Below are 26378 nucleotides of genomic sequence, written 5' to 3' on the forward strand. Positions count from 1 at the left end.
GAGCTGCTCTAACCTTGTTTAAAACAGGAGGGATATTCAGCGCATACCAGGTATCGGGGTTACTAGATATATTTATACCCAGGTATTTAAACGAGTCCTTCACTATGGAAAAAGGTATGTTTATAGGAGAGTCACTTGTCTGCCTAACCCAAAGAAATTCGGATTTACTTATATTTACCCTATACCCTGAGAAGGATCCAAACTGTTGTATAATGGCCATCAAAATTGGTAAATTCCTACGGATATTAGCTAAATACAGAAGAATATCATCCGCATATAATGCTATTCTGAATTCACGTCCAGCGACTACAATCCCCTCAAGCCTCTGTCTTATCATTAGTGCAAGAGGTTCAATAGCGATGTTAAAAAGGAGCGGGGACAGGGGACACCCCTGCCTCGTTCCCCTCTGAAGAGTTATCTCTGGGGACAGCTGGCCATTAACTATTAGTCTGGTAGAAGCCGTATGATATAATTTATCTATAAAATTCGTGAAATTGCCTTTAAACCCAAACTTCTCTAAAGATAATAAAAGATGATCATGATGGATTGAATCAAAGGCCTTTTCGGCGTCTATGGCTAATATTGCCAAATCCGCTTCATTTACTCCTCCCCTTTGGTCAAGGATCGTAGTATTGGAAAAAAAGTCTAAGGTTAACAAAAGTTCTCTTATCTTGGCGGCAGAATTCCTATTCTTCATGAACCCGGCCTGGTCTGAATTAATAATAGAAGGAAGAAGGGACTGCAGCCGCTGTGCAAGGATTGTAGTTAACAATTTATAATCCGTATTCATGAGGGCAATTGGCCTATAAGATTCTATTGCTTTTGGATCTTTTCCCTTCTTTAAAATCAGGGACGTAAATGATGCGGTAAAGCTAGATGTAGGAGCATTGCCCTCTATATATATATGATTAAATAATGTAGTTAAATACGGTGTTATAATATCTGGTATCGATCTATAGAATTCATTAGGTATTGCATCCGGTCCCGATGCTTTATTATATCCCAACTTACTAATCGCTTTAGCCACTTCTGCTTCAGTAATAGGAGATTCAAGATCTTGCGTTAATGATGCTATTAATGATGGAAATGTAATGCCTGACCAAAACCTCTGACGTTCCAAGGTATCAGTTGGTATAGCCGAATAAATAGATTGATAATAATCAAAAACAATTTGCAGAAGGTCCTGTGGAGAGCTGGCTATTTGCCCCTTTCTATGGAGACCGTCAATTAACTGGGATCCTAAATCTTGCTTAACTAATCTAGCTAGAAGTTTTCCCGTCTTATTCCCATACTTATAGAATTTTGCGGAAAAGCGTATATCCTTTTGGGTGGCTTTATATATCAACAATGAGTCTCTCGCCTCTAATGCAGTAGTATATTTGGCCCACTTCTGGGGTGTCTTTTCCAGTAAGTATAGATTATAAGAATTTGTGACTGCCTGAAGCAGTTCATTCTCACGCTTTTTAAGACTCTTTGTACGCCTAATAGTATAAGCAAGAATCTCCCCTCTCATCACTGCTTTGGCCGTTTCCCAAAACAAAGACGGCCGACTCATGGCCTCTACATTAAACATAGCGAAATCCGCAAATTTGGTTTCCAGAAAATTTCTAAACTTAACATCAGAAGTCAAAAACTTAGGATAGAAGAAGCGATTATTGGCCTGCAAAAATGTACCCATTTGAGATTCAAAACAGATTGGGGCATGATCAGATACCGTAATAGGCAATATTTGAGCTGATACTTTGGATTTACATAGTCTTTCATCAATCAAAAATAAGTCAATCCGGGACAATGACTTATGTGCCTTTGAAAGACACGTAAAGTCCCGCGTATCTGGATTTTGGAGTCTCCAAATGTCCCTTACTCTCAAGTTAGAAAAGATCCTAGAAAACAACTTTGTCTCAAGATTATCCCTTTTGTTTTTTTTAGAGAACTCCTGCTGCCTCATTCTATCTAATGGATACTGCGGAACCATGTTAAAATCGCCAGCTAAAATGAGGAAGCCTTCTGCAGATGTCATAAGCTTGGCCTGCAGCGCATCCCAGAAAGACAAATCAAAGACGTTTGGGGCATATACATTACATAACGTATACAAAAAAACAGCAATCTTAATTTTCAAAATAATATATCTCCCCTCTTTATCTGACTGACTCTGAATTATCTAGTAATTACATTTTTTCCCCAAAAGAATAGCAACTCCACCTTTGCGACTACAACTAGGTGAAAAAAAGACCTCTTTTACCCATGCAGATTTGAGTTTGAGGATTTCTTGTGTTTTCAAGTGTGTTTCTTGTAAAAAAGCAATAGAAGCGCCTATTTTCTTAAGGTAAGAAATAATCGTTTTTCTCTTAATAGGGGAAGTAAGGCCTCCTATATTCCAGGAAACAAATTTAATCCCATTCATTTTATATAATCTCTACAACCCAAGACGGGAGGCGGTAGCGGGGGAGGAAGAGAAAAGAAGAAAAAAAAAAAAAAAAAAAAAAAAAAAAAAACACCCCCCCGCCTCCAACACAAGAAACATAACAACAACACGAAGACACGAACAACAAAAAAAAAAAAAAAACAAAACCCAGACGTTTGGACCGTCTGGTACCCTAATCTGAAAGAAACCCAACCTGGTAATACCCCAATGGATCCATTCATGCTCAAAAAAACAATCTATTGAGCTATGTTATTTTTAGACAAAAAGGCCTCTGCAGCTTTGGCAGACTCGAAAAAATATGAGGTGTTGTCATAGGCCAATCGAAGCTTAGCAGGATGAACAATTGTTGCACGCAATCCCTGCTGTATCAGTTTGGTGCAAACCGGTGCCAGCTCTTTTCTTTTAAAAGCAGTATCTGCGGCATAATCCTGGAACAACAATATTTTTGTTCCTTCCAGGAGTATGGGCTGACTCTTTCGAAAAGCTTGCAAAAACATCAATTTGTCTTGATAATTCAAAAATTTGGCTAGGATTGGTCTTGGCCTCACATTATTTCTTGAAGAGGATACTGGTCCTAACCTATGTACTCGTTCTATGACAATATCCTGATATGACTCAGGGATATTCAGCAGTGTTGGAAGTGTTTTAGTGATCAGTTTAGTTAAATCTTCAAACTGCTTCCCCTCGGGAACCCCTATAATTCTTAAGTTATTTCGTCTAGCCCGGTTTTCCAGGTCTTCTACTTTGTTTTGTAATTTAACCAGGGCTGAGGAAGTAGCTTCTAATTTAGTGTTTTGGGCTATGGTAAGATCTTCAAGATCCGATACTCTTTGTTCTACCTCAGAGAATCTCTCTGAGAATTGTTTAATCTCTGAGCTTAGCTGGGCAATTTCGTACTTTATCTCAGTTTTAAGTGACTCAAACTTAGGTGCAAGGGCCATAGATATATCTGAAACTAAGGTCTGTAGGTCAATGGACTCATGAGCACTAAGGGAATCACGTGGGGCCAGCTGTATGTCGCCAGCCGTCTCAATGCTAGGCTTAGTTCTTTTGTCCCTTTGTCTAGCAGACATGACTACAGGTGAGGTTTTGGATTGGGAGTGTAAGAACTTGTCCATTAATTTGTGAGGGAAGGAAGTGAAGGGAAACAAACAGCACAAAAATAATCTAAAGTGATAGAGGGGGGAAAAGACCCCAAAGAACAAGAAATAGGAAGGAAAGGGGGTGAGGAAAGAGTGATGTCTTATCTGAGTTTATTTTACTTTTTCTCCTTTTATTTTCTACCTTCTTTTGTGTGCAAATTAACCGTGAAATAAGATCAGTCCTGTCTGTGACTAAAGGGAGTGATCAGTAGATATCCCTGTGGTATAGCTGTATATACTCACAGCCTAAGATTTATGTGAACTCCTAGCGCAATTACAGTTTTCCACAGTTGCATTAGTTCTATACAATAATCAACCTTTATAACCTACTAGGTCAGTTCTATTTTTATATCTACCACCAGTTTTTACCATCAACATCCTGCACACATTTTCTAGCACCTTTAAATAACCCTATATAACAACAATAGATCCCATGTAGAAGCAATACATTCAGTTCCTAAAGTATTACAATATAGTCTTACACACTATACAAAAAACAAGAGATGTATTATAAGCCAAAATTTTAGCCTTCAATATCTTGTAGAGAGTATAACACCTGTATGCAACCAGAAAAATTTAGCTAATATATATACAATAGGTGTAATATCTTTCTTCCCTTTATGAAGAGTTAACTATGGTGGAAATAGCTTTTCATAGCTTTTAACTTTAAACACTTTTACTCCTGTTAACCGTGCTGTACCTGCATATACTCACAGCCTAGGATTTATATGAACTCCTAGCGCACTTACAGTTTTCCACAATTGCATTAGTTCTATACAGTAATCAACCTTTGTAACCTACTAGGTCAGTTCTATTTTTATGTATACAACTGGGTTTTACCATCAACATCCTGCACACATTTTCAAGCACTTTTAAGTGACCCTGTATAACAACAATAAGCCCCGTGGTAGAAGCAATACATTCAATTCCTAGAGTATTGAGGTACAGACTTAGGCACTTTACAAAAAACAAGAATATGGGTTTTAGTTCTAGCACCACTAACCAACGGCTTCTGGGCTAACACAGCCAGGCATTGTTTTAACCAGAAGCAGTATGACAGGGTATCATCATTCAGTACAAAAAAGGAAAAAAGAGAAAGAAGAGATGTATTATAAGCCAAAACTTGTAAAGAGTATAACACCTGTATGCAACCAGAAAAATTTAGCTAATAAATATACAATAGGTGTAATATCTTTCTTCCCTTTATAAAGAGTTAACTATAGTAGAAATAGCTTTTCATATCTTTTAAATTTAAACACTTTTACCCCTGTCAACCAGTTTTAATGGCCCAATTAGTCCAGCTTATTTGGAACCAGTCCTGTAGAAATAAACATAGGAGCCAAAAGAACCTAAAAGTCTCTGTAGATTTCAGGGATGGATAACAGAGCAGGCCAGAGAAGGGTACATCAGAAAAAACAGAGATCAGACGAAAACCGTCCCAAAGTAAGCCTGGTCATTCCGGGTAGAATTAAGCATCTGTGGACATTGCAGATTATCTACATTACCCGTCCTGTGTGTCCAGAATTCAGCCACCAGTTAGAGAGCCTCTGGTACCAGCAGCCCCCCCTCGCGCAGCACCGGTGGGAGGGGGAGCGCTTTTCCAAATCGAGAGCAGCAGCCCAGCCAGGATAGAGAGTGGCACTCTGTGCAACAGGGGCTCCGACACAAGCACCTCGTACGATACGAGGCCCTAACCCCTCTCACCACAACATAAAGGAAGCGGAGTGATCCAATGGGCACAGCCTTTTTCCAGGGACTCCTGCAGCTCAAACGCCGTTCTCCTTCCGCAGCTTACAGGGGGACGAAAAAGATCCGGCTCCCTGTTACAGTATCGGGCAACACAGGAGGAACAGGTAGCAGTTCAATGTTCCGAAAAGTACACCACAGTGCGATATCAGTAGCGTCCGCCGTCCGTCTCTGTATGACCAAAAAGGGAAGTTCCCCGGCACTGGGGATATAAACTACTTTAGTTTAGGAGATATTTATCCCAGCCACAGACCTTCTTTTGATATAGGCAGTGAATAGTAGCAACAAAGTCATTAATGCAGGTGGTTGACTTTAACCCCAGATTTGGGTCCCTTGCAGAGCTGCTTCACGCAGCTATAGTGCAGTGTTATGGCACTACCGAGCATCCGACAGCGATAAAAATCAGCAGTACAAGCCGCCCTCAGGTGGAGGGTTTAGGCGTGGTCCTCGCCAATAGCTTGTAGGCAGGAGAGATCGAAACAGGTGCAGCACCTAGACACACACCTGTGCTCCTCCCCCGGAAGCTCTCCTTTGTCAGTAAATTTATGAAACTTTATGATGACATCCCTTGGGGGGTCTGTATCTTTGGGTTGTGGTCTTAGTGCTCTATGAGCACGATCCAGAGGAATTTCTGTGAAATCAGGATCTCTTAATACTGTTTTGAACAAATCCTGGAGGGAGGAGGTCAGATTTTCTGGGACAATTCTTTCTGGTAAGCCTCTAATCCTTATGTTCTGCCTCCTCCCTCTATTGTCCAGATCTTCGAGTTTCTCCTGTAGGAAAGATATTTGGGATTCCTGAGCCGAATCTTTTCTATTCAGTAGGTCAATATCAGAGGTCTGAGATTCGGATTGTTCTTCTAGGTATTCCATCCTGTTACCTAATTCATTAACCTCTTTCTTGACTTCTGCCAGGCCATCTTTGATCATGCGGCCCACTTGGTGTATAAATGAAGAAAAATCTTCCTTTGTGGGTAAATCTTTAAGGTCAGCTCTAGATAGTGGTGTATCTGATGTGTATTCTTGTTGATTATCTGCATCCTCTGAGGTCTGCAAAGAATCTTCATCCTCTGTTGTTATTGTGTTTGCTGCTTTGAAAAACATGTTCATTTTGTTAGTGTTGTTCTTAGGGTTTTTCTCACCTTTTGGTGCTCTCTTTGATGTCATTTTAATAACCTGGGGTGTCTCTGTTGGAGTCTGCTTATATAGGAGCTTTGTCTGCTCTAAGGTGCTTTTCCTGTAATCTACAAGTCGCTTTCTGTGCGGTTAGGCCAGGGTTTTGTTTCTTATATCATGGAGATATAGTTAGTAGCTTGCTTAAGTCTATTTCTCTGATTTGCAGCTTATCTTTTCTGTAATTATCTGCTCTGGTTTGTGAGTTTATATGTGAGCCTTTACTGCACTGAGGCGTTCTGTGTTGTAGATTATGGGTTAATGCAGTTTAAGCCTGAGTCTCTTTTCTTATATCATAGAGCTGCTTTTATAACAGAAGAGTAAGACTTTGTTAGGTATATTTCCAGGCTTGTTATTTATCCCTTGATTTGCTAATTAGTTATTTAAGAGTGGTGCCTGCAGTGTAGGTTATCTATAATCAACATGAAGGTGAGGCTAATAATTGTAAGCTGACCCCTTCTTCATTCCTCTATCCCTCTGCGTGTGCATCCGTTCATAAGTGTAAGGCTTTCTGATTTAGGTAAAGTGCCTTGGGGCGGCTATGTATATAGTGTAACTGCGTTCCGGAGCAAGTTAGTTAACCTCCTGTGTGTTGATCCCTGTCCGGTTTCCAATACCGCTAATTTTATTGAGCACTGCAGCTGGAGTTTTAAAATGTCCTTTTATTTGTATACAGCGCTCAGTGTATGTGCGCGAGTGACATGGAGAGGCCTCTACTCACATGACCGGGAAGACTGCCGGCTATAATACAAGTAAGTCCTCACTATTTAGTTAGCTCCTGCAGATCCGGAGTCTCCTTGTGTCAGGCCGCTTCCAAATATCGATCTGTCCGCTATTGAGATCCGTCTGCCATACAGTCTGCTGTTTAACAATGTAATAGTAATGGCGGAGTTTGGCGCTCTTTTTTTCTTTGCATCTTGTCGGAAGCCATTACACTGACTGTTGCGCTTAGTTAAGGTATTTGAAGTGGTGCCGCAAGGTTATTAGTCATTTCAGTTTAGTTCTGCAAACTTAAGGTATTAAACAAAGGAGTTTATCCCCATTCTGTGTCTCTAGACTAGTGGAGCTTCACTGTTTTGCGGCCATTTCAGTCCATGGTCGGCTCCGCCCCCTGTAAGGTTAGGTTTTAGTGTAACTCAGGTTAGGTTTTATTTTACAGGTAAATTTGTATTTATTTTAGCTAGGTAGTTAGTAAATAGTTAATAACTATTTAGTAACTATTCTACCTAGTTAAAATAAATACAAACTTGCCTGTAAAATAAAAATAAACCCTAAGCTAGATACAATGTAACTATTAGTTATATTGTAGCTAGCTTAGGGTTTATTTTACTGGTAAGTATTTAGTTTTAAATAGGAATAATTTAGTTAATGATAGTAATTTTTATTTAGATTTATTGTAATTATATTTAAGTTAGGGGGTGTTAGGGTTAGGGTTAGACTTAGGTTTAGGGATTAATAACTTTAGTATAGTGGCGGCGACGTTGGGGGCAGCAGATTAAGAGTTAATAACTGTAATGTAGGTTGCAGCAATGTTAGGGACAGCAGATTAGGGTTAATAATATTTAATTAGTGTTTGCGATGCGGGAGTGTGGCGGTTTAGGGGTTAATATGTTTATTCTAGTGGCGGCGATGTCCAGAGCGGCAGATTAGGGGTTAATACATTTATTTTAGTGTTTACGATGCGGGAGGGCCTCGGTTTAGGGGTTAATAGGTAGTTTATGGGTGTTAGTGTACTTTTTAACACTTTAGTTATGAGTTTTATGCTACAGCTTTGTAACGTAAAACTCATAACTACTGACTTTAGATTGCGTGATAGGCTATACCGCTCACTTTTTGGACTCCCAGAAAAAGCTTGTAATATTGGCGCTATGGAAGTCCCATTGAAAAAAGACTTTACGCAAATTGCGTAAGTTAATTTGCGTTAGGGCCCAAAAAGTGTGCTGTGCACCTAAACCTGCAAGACTCGTAATACCAGCGGTAGTGGAAAAAGCAGCGTTATGAGCCTTAACACTGCTTTTTCACTCATACCGCAAAACTCGTAATCTAGCCGATTGTTTTTTAATATTTCGAGTTGCCAATATACTGCAGAATTATGGGGTGAATAGGGGTGAATATTTTAAAATAAATTGGTATAGATATGTATTTAACCAAGTATTTTGGGTATTTATTGCACATGCATAAGTCTAAGTGCTTGTAATAAAGTATTTAATTAGAAATGCAATATTTTTATATTAGGCCTGAAGAAACTGCTTGAAACTTATTGAAGGAATAGGATCATGCTGTCTTGATTTATCTGTTTTTTTAATGAAGAAACAATCTCATTTGTTTACTGGGTCAATTCTCCAAAGGTTAGATTATGTGTAATGTTATTTTTTTTCCATTGTATTACCATACAGCTAGATTACGAGTTGTGCATTAGGGTAAAAAAAGCAGGGTTAAGAGGTCCTAACGCTGCTTTTTTACGTCCACTGGTATTACGAGTCTTGAAGGTTTAGGGTCACCGCACACTTCTTTGGCCTTACCGCAAAACGACTTACGCAAACTTCGTAAAGACTTTTTTCTATGGGACTTCCATAGCGCTGATATTATGAGTCTGTCCTAGGAGGCCAAAAAGTGAGCAGTCTACCCTACCCTGTCAAGAGTCCTAACGCATTTAAAAGTCAGTAGTTATGAGTTTTATGGTACAACGCCGTAGCATAGAACTCATAACTAAAGTACTAAAAAGTACACTAACACCCATAAACTACCTATTAAACCCTAAACCGAGGCCCTCCCGCATCGCAAATACTAAAATAACATTTTTAACCCCTAATCTGACGCTCCGGACACCGACACCACCTACATTATATGTATGAACCCCTAATCTGCTGACCCCAACATCGCCATAACTACCTAGTTAAAATAAAGACAAATTTACCTGTAAAATAAAACCTAACCTAAGTTACACTAACACCTAACACTACACTATAATTAAATAATTTAACTCAATTAAATACAATTACCTAAATAAAATTAAATTAACTAAAGTACAAAAAAACAAACACTAAATTACAGAAAATAATAAAAAAATAACAGAAATTTAAACTATTTACACCTAATCTAACAGCCCTATTAAAATAAAAACGCTGCCCCACAAAAAAAAAAAGTAGCGTAAACTAAACTACCAATAGCCCTTAAAAGGGCCTTTTGCTGGGCATTGCCCCAAAGTAATCAGCTATTTTACCTGTAAAAAAAAATACAAACAACCCCCCAACAGTAAAACCCACCACCCACACAACCAACCCCCAAAATAAAATACTAGCTAAAAAAAACCTAAGCTTCCCATTGCCCTGAAAAGGGCATTTGGATGGGCATTTCCCTTAAAGGGCAGTTAGCTTTTTTGCCGCCCAAACCCTAATCTAAAAAATAAAACCTACCCAATATACCCTTAAAAAACATAACACTAACCCCCTGAAGATCGACTTACCGGGAGACGTCTTCATCCAAGCCGGGCAAAGTGGTCCTCCAGACATGCAGAAGTCTTCATCCAAGATGGGCAGAAGTCTTCATCCAGACGGCATCTTCTATTTTCATCCATCCGGCGTGGAGCGGGTCCATCTACAAGACATCCGACGCGGAGCATCCTCTTCATCCAACGACTAAAACAGAATGAAGGTACCTTTAAGTGATGTCATCCAAGATGGCGTCCCTTAGATTCCGATTGGCTGATAGAATTCTATCAGCCAATCGGAATTAAGGTAGAAAAAATCCTATTGGCTGATGCAATCAGCCAATAGTATTGAAGTTCAATCTTATTGGCTGATACAATCAGCCAATAGGATTGAGCTCGCATTCTATTGGCTGATTGGAACAGCCAATAGAATGCGAGCTCAATCCTATTGGCTGATCACAATTTTGGGCTTATAATACAGGGTATGGGTAAATGATTTAGTTACATATGCCACTAGATGCACTTATATACAGTATATATATATATATATATATATTTTTTTTTTTTTTCTATAGAAACATTTTTGATTGCTTTGGCTAAGATATAAGATATATGAACAATATTTTTGTTTCTTTGAATAAACAGTTTCAGTACTGCAGATTTGTGAATGAGCAATCATAATATAATGGGGGATATTAATCAAGCCGTCAACTGGAATTCCGCAGCGTAGTTGTTGCAAGCTTGATCCGACCTAGTTATCAAAGCCTACAGACCGGCAAAAGTTGAAACTTGTGATGTAACATACGATCCACCGGTCTCAATCCGACACAGATTGATGCTTGCGTCAGATGTTCTGAATACATATTTGGCTCTATCTGACACTTTTTGCCAGTTATCAACTTTCTAACAGGTACGCTCGCGGCTATTCCGGCCCAGCGTACCTGGCTTTCAATCCGCCACCCTGGAGGCCGCGGATGCCATAGAAATCAATGGGAGCCTGAAAGCAGCGAAAGCTTATGATCGATGCTGATCGATGCTGCCAGATATCCCTTTGATTTCTATGGTTGAAAACTTTACACCTAATGCCCTAACATAAGCCCCGAGTCTAAACACCCCTAATCTGCTGTCCGACATCGCCACAACCTAAATGAAATGTATTAACCCCTATCCCGCTGCTCCTGGACCCCGCCGCCACATAAATACATGTATTAACCTCTATCCTGCCGCTCCCAGACCCCGCCGCCATCTAAATAAATGTATTAACCCCTATCCTGCCGCTCCCAGACCACGCCATTACTAAATAAATGTATTAATCCCTAAACCTCTGGCCTCCCACATCACAACCACTAACTAAACCTATTAACCCCTAAACCGCTAGCCCCCCACATCACCATAAATTAAATTAAGCTATTAACCCCTAAACCTAACAAGCCGCTAACTTTAAATTAAAATTACCACATCCCATCTTAAAATAAATTTAAACTTACCTATAGAATTAAAATAAACTATTTTTAAACTATTAATTAACCTACCCTAACTATCGGCTAGATTTAGAGTTTTGTCGGTAACAACCCGCGTATCTAACGCTGGCTTTTTTCTGGCCGCACCTTTAAAATAACTCTGGTATTGAGAGTCCACAGAATGGCTGCGTTAGGCTCCAAAAAAGGAGCGTAGAGCATATTTAACGCAACTTCAACTCTCGATACCAGAGTTGCTTACGGACGCGGCCAGCCTCAAAAACGTGCTCGTGCACGATTCCCCAACAGGAAACAATGGGGCTGTTTGAGCTGAAGAAAAACCTAACACCTGCAAAAAAGCTGCGTTCAGATCCTAACGCAGCCCCATTGTTTCCTATGGGGAAACACTTCCTACGTCTGCACCTAACACTCTAACATGTACCCCGAGTCTAAACACCCCTAACCTTACACTTATTAACCCCTATTCTGCTGCCCCTGCTATCGCTGACCCCTGTATATTATTTTTAACCCCTAATCTGCCGCTCCGTAAACCGCCGCTACTTACATTATCCCTATGTCGACCTGCCTACACTTTTAACCACTAATCTGCCGAGCGGACCGCACCGCTATTATTAAAAAGTTATTAACCCCTAATCCGCCTCACTAACCCTATAATAAATAGTATTAACCCCAAATCTGCCCTCCCTAACATCGCCGACACCTAACTTCAATTATTAACCCCTAATCTGCCGACTGGAGCTCACCGCTATTGTAATAAATGTATTAACCCCTAAAGCTAAGTCTAACCCTAACACTAACACCCCCCTAAGTTAAATATAATTTTAATCTAACGAAATTAATTAACGCTTATTAAATAAATTATTCCTATTTAAAGCTAAATACTTACCTGTAAAATAAATCCTAATATAGCTACAATATAAATTATATTTATATTATATCTATTTTAGGATTAATATTTATTTTACAGGTAACTTTGTATTTATTTTAACCAGGTACAATAGCTATTAAATAGTTAAGAACTATTTAATAGCTAAAATAGTTAAAATAATTACAAATTTACCTGTAAAATAAATCCTAACCTAAGTTACAATTAAAACGTGTGTGTGGTAGACCGAGCGCTAGTATTTTACAGCCTTATGCTCACTAGCAAAAGTCCCCTAGTGGACTTGGGATGTGATTACAATTGTGTGATATAGTGAGCGCTGGGAAGCTTAAAAGGACTGTGAGGTATGGATATGTTAAAAATGGAATGTATTTATTACAGTTAATATACAATGAAAATACAATATAATACATACAAATTAAAAAGCTTCTAAAATTCTTCCTAAAATCTCTATGGATCCATGAGATATAAGTCTTAAGGATATAGTGTTACCTATATCTGTGGTGTTGGAACAAATATTACGTTAGCTCCGACAACAGTCTAAGACCATAGTATTATGGTCTATAAAGTGCAGTTTAAGCACAGATATTTACAAACAGCAGATGTGATGTAAATGGCCAAAATTGGCGTAGTACAATGTCAATAATACAGATGTTAACAATACAGATGCAGTATAAAAGTATAAGTGATAGAAATACAATATAAATAAAAGTGTAGGAGAAATCCAATTGTGTAAAAATGGAAATAAAATTTGTTGAAAAAATGAAGAAATTTATGTCTCTCAAATAGTTTCTTAAAAAATGTCTCTTTGGAAAATCACAGTGTTCCAAAAAAAATATATATATCAGAGTGTTCCACAAAAATTGCAAAAGTGTTCCACAAAAATTGTAAAAAATGAATCCACAAATAAATATCAAAGTGTTCAAAAAATATGGTGGGTAAGTGCGTTCAAAGAAATCCTAGATGATTAACTTCCAAAATAAACTCCAATAGCTGTGGTAGACGTGAAGGAGATTATAAGAATGCAGAATATAAAAAATATATAAAAAATGTAGAATATAAAAATGCAGAAGAAAAAAAAAAAAAAAAAGTACAATAATGTGGCGGGTAGGTCCAAAGTCGTCCTCCTAATCTGTGGGTGAAATAAAGTGCAATAGTGTAATAACGTCTAGATGTGGTATAATAAAATCAGAAATTTGCTCACCAGTATGTCGACGCGTTTCGGCCCTCCTAGGCCTTTCTCAAGACAATCAATTGTCTTGAGAAAGGCCTAGGAGGGCCGAAACGCGTCGACATACTGGTGAGCAAATTTCTGATTTTATTATACCACATCTAGACGTTATTACACTATTGCACTTTATTTCACCCACAGATTAGGAGGACAACTTTGGACCTACCCGCCACATTATTGTACTTTTTTTTTTTTTTTTTTTTCTTCTGCATTTTTATATTCTATATTTTTTATATTCTGCATTCTTATAATCTCCTTCACGTCTACCACAGCTATTGGAGTTTATTTTGGAAGTTAATCATCTAGGATTTCTTTGAACGCACTTACCCACCATATTTTTTGAACACTTTGATATTTATTTGTGGATTCATTTTTTACAATTTTTGTGGAACACTTTTGCAATTTTTGTGGAACACTCTGATATATATATTTTTTTTGGAACACTGTGATTTTCCAAAGAGACATTTTTTAAGAAACTATTTGAGAGACATAAATTTCTTCATTTTTTCAACAAATTTTATTTCCATTTTTACACAATTGGATTTCTCCTACACTTTTATTTATATTGTATTTCTATCACTTATACTTTTATACTGCATCTGTATTGTTAACATCTGTATTATTGACATTGTACTACACCAATTTTGGCCATTTACATCACATCTGCTGTTTGTAAATATCTGTGCTTAAACTGCACTTTATAGACCATAATACTATGGTCTTAGACTGTTGTCGGAGCTAACGTAATATCTGTTCCAACACCACAGATATAGGTAACACTATATCCTTAAGACTTATATCTCATGGATCCATAGAGATTTTAGGAAGAATTTTAGAAGCTTTTTAATTTGTATGTATTATATTGTATTTTCATTGTATATTAACTGTAATAAATACATTCCATTTTTAACATATCCATTCCTCACAGTCCTTTTAAGCTTCCCAGCGCTCACTATATCACACAATTCTAAGTTACAATTAAACCTAACACTACACTATCAATAAATAAATTAAATAAAATACCTATAATTATCTACAATTAAACCTAACACTACACTATCAATAAATAAATTAAATACAATTCCTACAAATAAATACAATGAAATAAACTAACTAAAGTACAAAAAATACAAAAGAACTAAGTTACAAAAAATAAAAAAATATTTACAAACATTAGAAATATATTACAACAATTTTAAACTAATTACACCTACTCTAAGCCCCCTAATAAAATAACAATGCCCCCCAAAATAAAAAAATGCCCTACCCTATTCTAAATTACTAAAGTTCAAAGTTCTTTTACCTTACCAGCCCTGAACAGGGCCCTTTGCGGGGCATGCCCCAAGAAGTTCAGCTCTTTTGCCTGTAAAAAAAAAATACAATACCCCCCCCCAACATTACAACCCACCACCCACATACCCCTAATCTAACCCAACCCCCCCCCTTAAATAAACCTAACACTAAGCCCCTGAAGATCTTCCTAACTTATCTTCACCTCACCGGGTATCACCGATGCGTCCTGGCTCCAAAATCTTCATCCAAGCCCAAGCGGGGGCTAGACATCCATCATCCGACGGCTGAAGAAGTCCAGAAGAGGGTCCAAAGTCTTCATCCTATCCGGGAAGAAGAGTAGATCCAGACTGGCAACCATCTTCTTTCAAGCGGCATCTTCTATCTTCATCCGATGAGGACCGGCTCCATCGTGAAGACCTCCAGCGCGGACCCATCTTCTTGCGACAACGTCCAACTGAAGAATGACGGTTCCTTTAAGTGACGTCATCCAAGATGGCGTCCCTCGAATTTCCGATTGGCTGATAGGATTCTATCAGCCAATAGGAATTAAGGTAGGAAAATTCTGATTGGCTGATGGAATCAGCCAATCAGAATCAAGTTCAATCAGATTGGCTAATCCGATCAGCCAATCAGATTGAGCATGCATTCTATTGGCTGTTCCGATCAGCCAATAGAATGCAAGCTCAATCTGATTGGCTGATCGGATCAGCCAATCGGATTGAACTTGATTCTGATTGGCTGATTCTATCAGCCAATCAGAATTTCCCTACCTTAATTCCAATTGGCTGATAGAATCCTATCAGCCAATCGGAATTCGAGGGACGCCATCTTGGATGACGTCCCTTAAAGGAGCCTTCATTCGTCGGTAGTCCGTCGGGCCAGCAGGATGTTCCGCGTCGGAGGTCTGCAAGATGGATCCGGAAGAAAGAAGATTGAAGATGCCGTTGATAGAAGACTTCAGCCGGATCATGGACCTCTTCAGCTCCCGCTTGGATGATGACTTCAGCCGGATCATGGACCTCTTCAGCTCCCGCTTGGATGATGACTTCAGCCGGATCATGGATATCTTCAGCCCCCCGCTTGGGCTTGGATCAGGACATCGGAGGTGCTCTTCTGGATAGATCGGTGAACCTGGTATGGCGAAGATAAGGTAGGAAGATCTTCAGGGGCATAGTGTTAGGTTTATTTAAGGGGGGTTTGGGTTAGATTAGGGGTATGTGGGTGGTGGGTTGTAATGTTGGGGGGGGGTATTGTATGTTTTTTTTTTTACAGGCAAAAGAGCTGAATTCTTTGGGGCATGCCCTGCAAAGGGCCCTGTTCAGGGCTGGTAAGGTAAAAGAGCTTTGAACTGTAGTAATTTAGAATAGGGTAGGGCATTTTTTTTATTTTGGGGGGCTTTGTTATTTTATTAGGGGGCTTAGAGTAGGTGTAATTAGTTTAAAATTGTTGTAATATTTTTCTGATGTTTGTAAATATTTTTTTATTTTTTGTAACTTAGTTCTTTTTTATTTTTTGTACTTTAGTTAGTTTATTTCATTGTATTTATTTGTAGATATTGTATTTAATTTATTTATTGATAGTGCACTGTTAGGTTTAATTGTAGGTAATTGTAGGTATTTTATTTAATTAATTTATTGATAGTGTAGTGTTAGGTTTAATTGTAACTTAGGTTAGGATTTATTTTACAGGTAATTTTGTAATTATTTTAACTAGGTAGCTATTAAATAGTTATTAACTATTTAATAGCTATTGTACCTGGCTAAAATAATTACAAAGTTACCTGTAAAATAAATATAAATCCTAAAATAGCTATAATATAAATATAATTTATATTGTAGCTATATTAGGATTTATTTTACAGGTAAGTATTTAGCTTTAAATAGGAATAATTTATTTAATAAGAGTTAATTATTTTCGTTAGATTTAAATTATATTTAACTTAGGGGGGTGTTAGTGTTAGGGTTAGACTTAGCTTTAGGGGTTAATACATTTATTAGAATAGCGGTGAGCTCCAGTCGGCAGATTAGGGGTTAATGTTTGAAGTTAGGTGTCGGCGATGTTAGGGAGGGCAGATTAGGGGTTAATACTATTTATTATAGGGTTAGTGAGGCGGATTAGGGGTTAATAACTTTATTATAATAGCGGTGCGGTCCGCTCGGCAGATTAGGGGTTAATAAGTGTAGGCAGGTGGAGGCGACGTTGTGGGGGGCAGATTAGGGGTTAATAAATATAATATAGGGGTCAGCGGTGTTAGGGGCAGCAGATTAGGGGTACATAGGGATAATGTAAGTAGCGGCGGTTTACGGAGCGGCAGATTAGGGGTTAATAATAATATGCAGGGGTCAGCGATAGCGGGGGCGGCAGAATAGGGGTTAATAAGTGTAAGGTTAGGGGTGTTTAGACTCGGGGTACATGTTAGAGTGTTAGGTGAAGACGTAGGAAGTGTTTCCCCATAGACAACAATGGGGCTGCGTTAGGAGCTGAACGCGGCTTTTTTGCAGGTGTTAGGTTTTTTTTCAGCTCAAACAGCCCCATTGTTTTCTATGGGGGAATCGTGCACGAGCACGTTTTTGAAGCTGGCCGCATCCGTAAGCAACTCTGGTATCGAGAGTTGAAGTTGCTTTAAATATGCTCTACGCTCCTTTTTTGGAGCCTAATGCAGCCATTCTGTGGACTCTCAATACCAGAGTTATTTAAAAGGTGCGGCCAGAAAAAAGCCAGCGTTAGCTACGCGGGTCGTTACCGACAAAACTCTAAATCTAGCCGATAGTCTTTTAGGTGAAGTGTTCATATAGTATTGTTCCTGGCCTCCCGACATGGAATAAAGCCTGTCTGGTCAACATGAATAAGTTATGGTAAGAGTTTGTTGATTCTGGTTGATAAGATTTTAGCAAAGATTTTTGCGTCTGTACTAATTAAAGATATAGGGCGATAACTACCTGGCAGATTGGGTGGTTTGTCCTGCTTATGGATCAGAGTAATATGGGCAGATAGCATATCCCTGGAGAAGGATTTACTGTGATCTACTGATTTAAACAGAGCAACTAAATGAGGGGCTAATATGTGCTTGAAAGTTTTATAGTAAGAGTTAGACAGTCCGTCTGGGCCTGGACTTTTGTGATTTGGGAGGGATTCTATGGCTGAAAGAATTTCGGGTAACTCTATAGGTGCATTTAATTGATTTGATTCCTCCTGTGACAAGATTGGGAGATTCCCACTATGGATGTAACTGTCACATTCCGATCGAGCTAGGCTATTGTCAAAAGGGGGGAGGTGGTACAGAGTCTTAAAGAAGGTGTGAAAAACTCCGGCAATATCTCTACTGTCATGGACATCAGTGGACTCTGGAGTTGAAATTTTGTGTATAAAAGAATTAAGCGTTCTTTGGCACAGTGCTCTGGCTAGTAAGGTGCCTATTTTCTTCCCTTCTGTGAAGTAGAGCTTCCGCTGAAAGAAAGCATGCTTCAATGCCTCCTTATTAAGGTAAGCATTGAGGTCGTTTCTGGCTTTTGTCAGATTGTCCTCTATTAGTGTATCTCAAGTTTGTTTAAGTTTTTTGTCAGTGAGTCAAATTCTTGTCTCCTTAGTTTAACTAGGTTTGCTTTATATTTGAGGAAGTCCCCCCTAATAACCGCTTTATGTGCGTCCCACACAATATGGGGTTTTGTTTCATCATTACTATTAAGGAGAAAGTATTCTGTTAGTGAGCGGGTGACTTCCTCTGTCAATTGTACATTTTTGAGGAGCGAGTCATCAAGTCTCCATAAATACTGAGACACAGGAGCTGTAGGCCAGGAAATGTCTATGGTCACTGTAGAGTGGTCTGACCAGGATGTAGGAGTTATGTACAAGTGTTCCACAAGGTGAAAGTGGTTCTGGTCTAGAAAAATATAGTCAATCCTAGATGAGGATCTCTGAGGGTATGAATAGAAAGTATATGTTCTTGTCTTAGGATGTTGGAGTCTCCAGATGTCCACTAGAGATAGACGCAGTTTATTTTGGATGAAGTATAATGTTGAAGCAAATAGATAGCTGCGCCCGTGTGAACAGTCCTGTGTTGGTGACAGGGCGACATTAAAATCACCTGCTAGAATCACTAAGCCTGTAGCTATAGGAGTGAGCATATTTAGGGTCTTTCTAAAATATTTCGCTTGGCATTTATTTGGGGCATATAAATTTACTAGGGTAACCGGTTGAATGTATAAAGTGCCTGTTAGTATTAGAAGTCTGCCTTCCTCATCTTGGTGTCTAGATGTCAGGGAAAAGGGTAATCTCCTATGAAGCAGCATACCTACAATGTTTGTTTTGGACTTATTGTGAGAAAAGTACCCTACGGGGTATGTGCTGGAGGAGCATGCGGGGGCCGCCAACAGTTTAAAGTGCGTTTCTTGCATAAAGATCACATCACCTCCCTGCCTGCGGAACCAATTTAGAGCTATAGATCGCTTGGTCGGAGAATTAAAACCTTTTACATTTTGCGAGAGGACTTTCACACTAGGAGGACTCATGATGAATAGGTGATGGGACATTCACAGCATTACAAGATACCACTCCATGTGTCAAATATGTTGTATGGTGTATGTGTTTGAGATTACATCCCTCTAAGAGGTACTTACTTGTATACCTGAGACCTTGTGGGGGGATAGGAATGGTTGGATATAGTGTAGGGAAGGAAGAAGTAGAGAGGAGAAATAGGGAGCCGGCATGCTGAGGAAAAATAAGAAAAAACACAAAAATTAACCCATACAGTAGGCAATGTGCATAAATCTTCCATCTCTGCATTATTGGGTAATAAGCAATATAATAAACATCAAGTTTAGCATTAAAAGAAAAGAAAAAAAAATATGTGGTAACATCACGCTATATAAGTACAAATACAAATTCAAAACAATAAATAAGGGAAAGTAACTCTAGGGATATAGAGCTATATTCAATGCAACAGTAGAGCAATCTAAGAAATTCTGTAAGAGACCATTACCTTGAGGGTGGTGTTGGGGCAAGACTTAATATGTTTATTGGAGAAAATAGCATAATTACGTTTTGAAACCCTTTTAAGGGGTGCGTCCTTATATAAATATCTATCTGGGTGACCCACTGGAAATGTGTAATCTATACTAAACCTAAAAAACCCTGTATACTAACTTACACATTTAAGAGAGACCCATAATTATCAGACTTAAGGAGGGGAAAGAGCATAATTCGAATCAGGGCTACCTGACTCAATTCTGTTAAATATGTACAATAGAACATTTTCAAGACATGCTAAACGGCAACTAGGAAAACTAAGCATGTGCAAACATTGTAGTATAAAGTTTGTTGCTCATAGTGCAAAAACAGCCCTGAAACATCACAGATATCAGTAGGCTTATTTTGAGTACATCTTACATAGTTGATCTTACATAGTTGATCAGGTAGTCTACAGATTTATAACCATCTCATTAACTAGAAAATAAACATCTGGGAGGGAAGTAACTTGGATTTGTCTTATCACATTGAACCTGCACTTTAAGGATTATAATTATAGTCATTCAACTGCCAGTGTACTAGGTGGCTGGGTGCCAATAAAGGTATATAACATACTACACCATATAGAATGTAGAGAAGTACAATCCAGTATTCTAGGAAGGATGATTCAGGTAGGTGATGATGGAAAAGGAGCGGAAAGCTGTGGTGAATCACCGGTATTCCTGTTTCTTTTCATGTTTACTTTTGTCCAATTCTGCCGTTGTGGTTTAGGATTGGTATTGACCAAGGCCGTTGTGTGGAGAGGATGGTCGTTCAGTTTAGGAAGATCCGGTGGAGAGATACTGAGACCCTTGCAAAAAGCCTCCAAGTCATCTGGCATTCTGTAGGTGTAGGTTTGAGATCCTCTGATGACTCTGAGGCAAAAGGGGAAACCCCATCTGTACTGGATTCCCAGATTTTGTAGGTGCTGTGTGAGGTACCTAGCTTCCCTTCTTTTAGCCAGGGTAATTGGGCTCAAAGCTGCATATATCTGAACTTTGGATCCGTCAAATAAAACAGACTGTGATTTCCTTGCAGCGTTGTAAATTTTTTCCTTGTCCTTATAGATCTGGAATTTCAGGATAACATCCCTAGGCGGGTCTGTATCTTTTGGAGGAGGTCGAAGGGTTCTATGAGCTCTGTCAAGTGGCCTGTCTGAGATTACCTCTGGGTCAGTAAGGTGTTTAAATAGCTTCTGTAAATAATCATCTAGTTGCTGATGAAGGATACTTTCTGGAATGCCGCGTATGCGGAGATGATGTCCTCTGCCCCTGTTATCGAGGTCTTCCACGTGGTTTTGTAGATCATCAATAATGGTGATTTGCTGTTGCAATTGTCTTGACATAGTCTTATGTTAATTATTGATATTACCTAACTCATTCAGGTCTTTCCTAACCTCCTTTAAACCTTCCTTGATAAGCTGACTGACATGTGTCATTAATGCTGCAAAGTCCTCTTTGGTAGGTAATGAGCTTAAATCTGCTTTAGTCAGGGGTCTAGGTGGCGTATTTTGTATTGAGGGTGCCTCTGAATCCTCTGAATCACTTCCATCATCTTGTGTACCCATATGATCAGACGGTATAGACTCCAGCGGCTTAAAATAATCTTTCATAGCCAGATTGGGGCCTTGTGAGCTTTTAGGATTTTTGGGACCCTTAAGTGACTTAGGGGCCCTTCTGACTGACATTGTGGAGTGTATGGAAGTTCTGATGTTAGTGTGTGCCAGCAATAGCAAGTTTACCTATAACCCTGCAGGGAAGTCTTTCTGCTGTGGGCGCTGCTTAAGGGGGGTATTAACGCTTTCAGGTCTTGCTCTAATTACAAATGTGGATGAGTGGCGGAAGGGTAATAAAGCTTAGTTAGCTGAGGGTTACAATTGTTATACAGTGCTTGGCCATATCATAGGACACTGCAGGGTATTATCCTTATTCCCGTCCTGCCTGTGAGTGTTTCCGGTTGCGGTGGATGCTGTTAATGCAGACCGCTATTAATATATGCCCTCTGAGATGTAAGTAAGCCTAAGTGCAATTTTGTGGAGGCTGTTTATATCTTGAGCCGTATCTGTGAGTAGTAAGCTGTGAGGCCACTTAGTGCTAGCCTGTGTGTAGTGGTACGCTGTTATTCCGGACGGCCACGTGGGCCTCTGTCAGCTCCGGGTGTTATGGCGCAGTTCAGAGTCAGATACCTGTACGGCTGTGCCTATGACTGTTCTTCTGTGTCGATTCACTCAGGACTGTGACCCAGAGGTGTTAAGCAGGTTCTCCAACACTAAATATACTGATTGCGGTCTGTTGTCTCTTCTCTGCAGCTGAATGTTGCATAGAATCTCACGGAGCTCATTCCAACACGACTTCCATGTTGGGCTGTTGGCTCCGCCCCCCGCATTTAGCTCTTTTACCTGCCCAGACCCTACTCTAAAAAAAAAAAAACACCCAAAAAACCCTTAAATAAACCTAACTCTAGCCCCAGACGATCCACTTTCAGTTACTGAAGGATCCATCCAGCCGGCAAGAAGTCTTCATCCGGGCGGCAAGAAGTCTTCATCCAGGCGTCCTCTTCCATTTTCATCCAGCCGGCAAAGTCTTGATCTAGATGACATCTTCTATCTTCATCAATCCAGCATGGAGCGGGTCCGTCCTGAAGACATCCGGCGTGGAGCTCCTCTTCAATACGGTCATCGTCGTAAACTGGAACTTGAATGCAAGTGACGTCATCCAAGATGGCGTCCCTTGCATTCCTATTGGCTGAAAGGTTCCAATCAGCCAATAGGATTAGAGCTGCTAAAATCCTATTGGCTGTTCCAATAAGCCAATAGGATTTGAGCAGCTCTCATCCTATTGGCTGTTAAAATCAGCCAATAGGATGAGAGCTCAATCCTATTGGCTGATTTTGCAAATTTTGTTTATTTTTTTATGTAATCTTAAAGTTTCTTTATTTTTTGTGATCTTAGATTTTTATTTTATTTTATGTATTCTTAGATTTTGTATTTAAATTAAATCTTAGGTTTTATTTTTTATGTAATGTTAAGATTTTTTATTTGAATTTTAGATTAGGATTTTTAATTGTGGTATTTTACGTAATTTATTAGTTTAATAGTCTTTTTTTATTTTATGTAATGGGGTTAATTTAGGGAATGTTAGGTTAGTGATTAGATTAATACTTTGCTTTGTGGGGGGAGGCCGGATTAGAGGTTAATAGTTTTAATAGGTAGATTGCGTTGTGAGGGGATGGTGGATTAGGATTTAATACATTTTATTGTTTGTCGTGATGTTGGGGGAAGGGCGGTTTAGTGGTTGATACATTTTATTGCTAGTTGCGATGTGGGGGGATGGCGGAGAGAGGGATTTAGACATGTTGGGTTTATTTTTGGGAGGCGGGTTAGATTTCAATGGGAAATAGGTCTCAAAAAGCTAATTTTTCCTATCTTACACCTAGTTGAGCTGGGTGTAATTTTTCCCAATGTATTGGCAGCCTCAGAAAGTGTATTAATGGTTTGCGCTGTCATTGGAAACCTGGTATCAAACGACAGCTGGAGTCCGGTTACCGAAATTGAGGTATAACGGGCCGTTGGAAGCAGTTGATGAACAATATTTCTTTTGAGAGCATATTTATTGTTTTGCGAGTTCACGCAAACCTAATTACGGCTCAATGGAAACAAGCCCTCAGTTGGGTGACGGAAGGAGGTCCCTGCTAGCATACTATTGCACATAGTGCAACTTAGGCATTTGAAGCTACTCTTTTTACTGTTTCTTTGAGAATTGGAGTCATAGCTGGAGACTTGGTCTGTTTTGACCAATAGGTCTCTTAGATTTCTACACTGTGTATGTGCCTACAAGGTTGTACACAGTCTCCGAGTGGTAACAGGGGATCTGTCCAAATTATGGGCCATTTATGTTTGAAATCTGATATAAGATTCTTCCTGTCTGGAGTGTATTTGGTGACAAACATGAGGCTATTTACTTCTGAAGCACACTTTGCTGTACCCAAGGCTTTCACCCCTCTCAGTGCTTCCATTAGAGTTTTATTGTTATAGCCCTGTTTGTGAAATCTATTTCACATGTTCATCAGTTGTGTTTCTCTCTTGTCAACATCTGTGTTGCGTATTACTCTTTGAAATTGGGCTTTAGGAATATTTGAAATCAACGGATGTGGATGACAACTGGAGGCATGCAGTATTGTGTTGCGGCCGGTTTCCTTTCTGTAGAGGGTGGTGACGAGTTTACGATATTGCACAAACACCCTAACATCCAGAAAGTCAATAGACATTTTGCTGTGTACATGCTTAAAACGTATAGTACCTGGCAGGTTGTTAAGGGTATCAATCCAATCTTCAAGACTCTCAATGCTACCCCTCCATATCAAGAATAAGTCATCAATATGGTGACAGTACAAGTGTATGGCATGATGGTGGAATATATTCATACCCTGGATTTATACTGAGCAATACATAAATTAGAAAATGTTGGGGCTGCATTTGAGACCTTTGCTGTTCCCGCAGTCTGTAAATAGAAATTCTTTTCAAAGAGAAAATAGTTAGGCATATCCGAAGGAGTTCAATGACAACCCCTGACGGTGGACCAACATATGGAGTAAAAAATCTTAGATTTACCATCATAGACCATGTACCACCACTACAAAGAGGGTGCAAACAGGGACAAAATTCTACTGCAAAGGGAAGCCCGCTTGATTTATGAACTTAGATTTTTTTTATTTTATGTAATCTTAGATTTTGTATTTAAATTAAATCTTAGGTTTTATTTTTTATGTAATATTAGGATTTTTTATTTGAATTTTAGATTAGGATTTTTAATTTTGGTATTTTAATTAATTTATTAGTTTAATAGTCTTTTTTTATTTTATGTAATGGGGGTTAACTTAGGGTGTGTTAGGTTAGGGTGCTTAGTGATTAGATTAATACTTTGCGTTGTGGGGAGATGGCGGATTAGGGGTTAATAGTTTAAATAGGTAGATTGCGTTGTGTGTGGATGGTGGATTAGGGGTTAATAGTTTAAATATGTACTTTGTGATGTTGAGGGTTGGTGGTTTAGTGGTAAATATATTTTATTGTTAGTTGCGATGTGGGGGTTGGTGGTTTAGTGGTTAATACATTTTATTTTTAGTTGTGATGTTGGGGAATGGCGATTTAGTGGTTAATACATTTTATTGTTAGTTGTGGTGTGGGGGAATAGTGGTTTAGGGGTTAATAGTGTAATTAGATACTTTGCGTTGTGGATGGGTGTCGTATAAGGGGTTAATAACTTTTATTGTTAGTTGTGATGGGGGGGATCGCGGATAGAGGGGTTTTGACATGTCAGGTTTATTTTTTGGAGGCAGGTTAGATTTCAATGTGAAATAGGTCTCAAAAAGCTCCTTTTTCCTATGTTATACCTAGTTGAGCTGGGTGTTATTTTCCTCAATGTATCGGCAGCCTCCGACAGTGTATTAACGGTTTCCGCTGTCATTGAAAACCTGCTATTATTTATATATTAGCAGCTTCTGATACTTTCAATGGGACACAAAAATGTTTTCGGCAGCTGGAGTCCGGTTGCAGAAATTGAGGTGTAACGGGCCGTTGGAAGCAGTCGGTGAACAATATTGCTTTCCACAGCATATTTATAGTTTTGTGAGTGCACACAAATCTAATTACGGCTCAATGGAATTGAGCCCTCAGTTGGGTGATGGAAGGAGGTCAGTATAGAAGTAGTGCAACTTAGGCATTTAAAGCAACTCTTTTTACTGTTTCTTTGAGAATTGGAGTCATAGCTGGAGACTTAGTCTGTTTTGACCAATAGGTCTCTTAGATTTCTACCCCGTGTATATGCGACCCATGGTTGTACACAGTCTCCGAGTGGTAACAGAGGATCCGTCCGAATTATGGGCCATTCATGTTTGAGTTTTGATACAAAGTTATTTTTGTCTGGAGTGTATTTGGTGACAAACGTGAGGCTATTTACTTCTGAAGCACACTTTGTTGTACCCAAGACCTTCACCCCTCTAAGTGCTTTCATTAGAGTTTTATTGTTGTAGCCCCATTCATTTCTATCAGTTATGTTTCTCTCTTGTCAAGATCTGTGTTGTTGCGTATTGCTCTTTGTAATTGGGCTTTAGAAATATTTGAAATCAAAAGATGTGGATGACAACTGAAGTCATGCAGTATTGTGTTGTGGTCGGTGTCCTTTCTCTAGAGGGTGGTGCCGAGTTTCCCTTATTGCACAAACACCCTAACATCCAGAAAGTCAATAGAAGTTTTGCTGTGTACATGCTTAAAATGTATAGTACCTGGTAGGTTGTTAAGGGTATTAATCCAATCTTCAAGACTCTCAATGCTACCCCTCCATATAAAGAATATGTCATCAATATGGTGACAGTACAAGTGTACGGCATGATGGTTGAATATATCCATACCCTGGATTCATACTGAGCCAGACATCAATTAGCAAATGTTGGGGCTACATTCAAGCCCATTGCTGTAAATAGAATTTTTTTTAAAGAGAAAATAGTTAGGCATATCTGAATAAGTTCAATGAGAACCTCTGATGGTGGACCAAAATATGAAGTAAAAAAATCTTAAATT

Source organism: Bombina bombina, chromosome 6, assembly GCF_027579735.1.
Source record: "Bombina bombina isolate aBomBom1 chromosome 6, aBomBom1.pri, whole genome shotgun sequence".
NCBI classification, from domain to species: domain Eukaryota; kingdom Metazoa; phylum Chordata; class Amphibia; order Anura; family Bombinatoridae; genus Bombina; species Bombina bombina.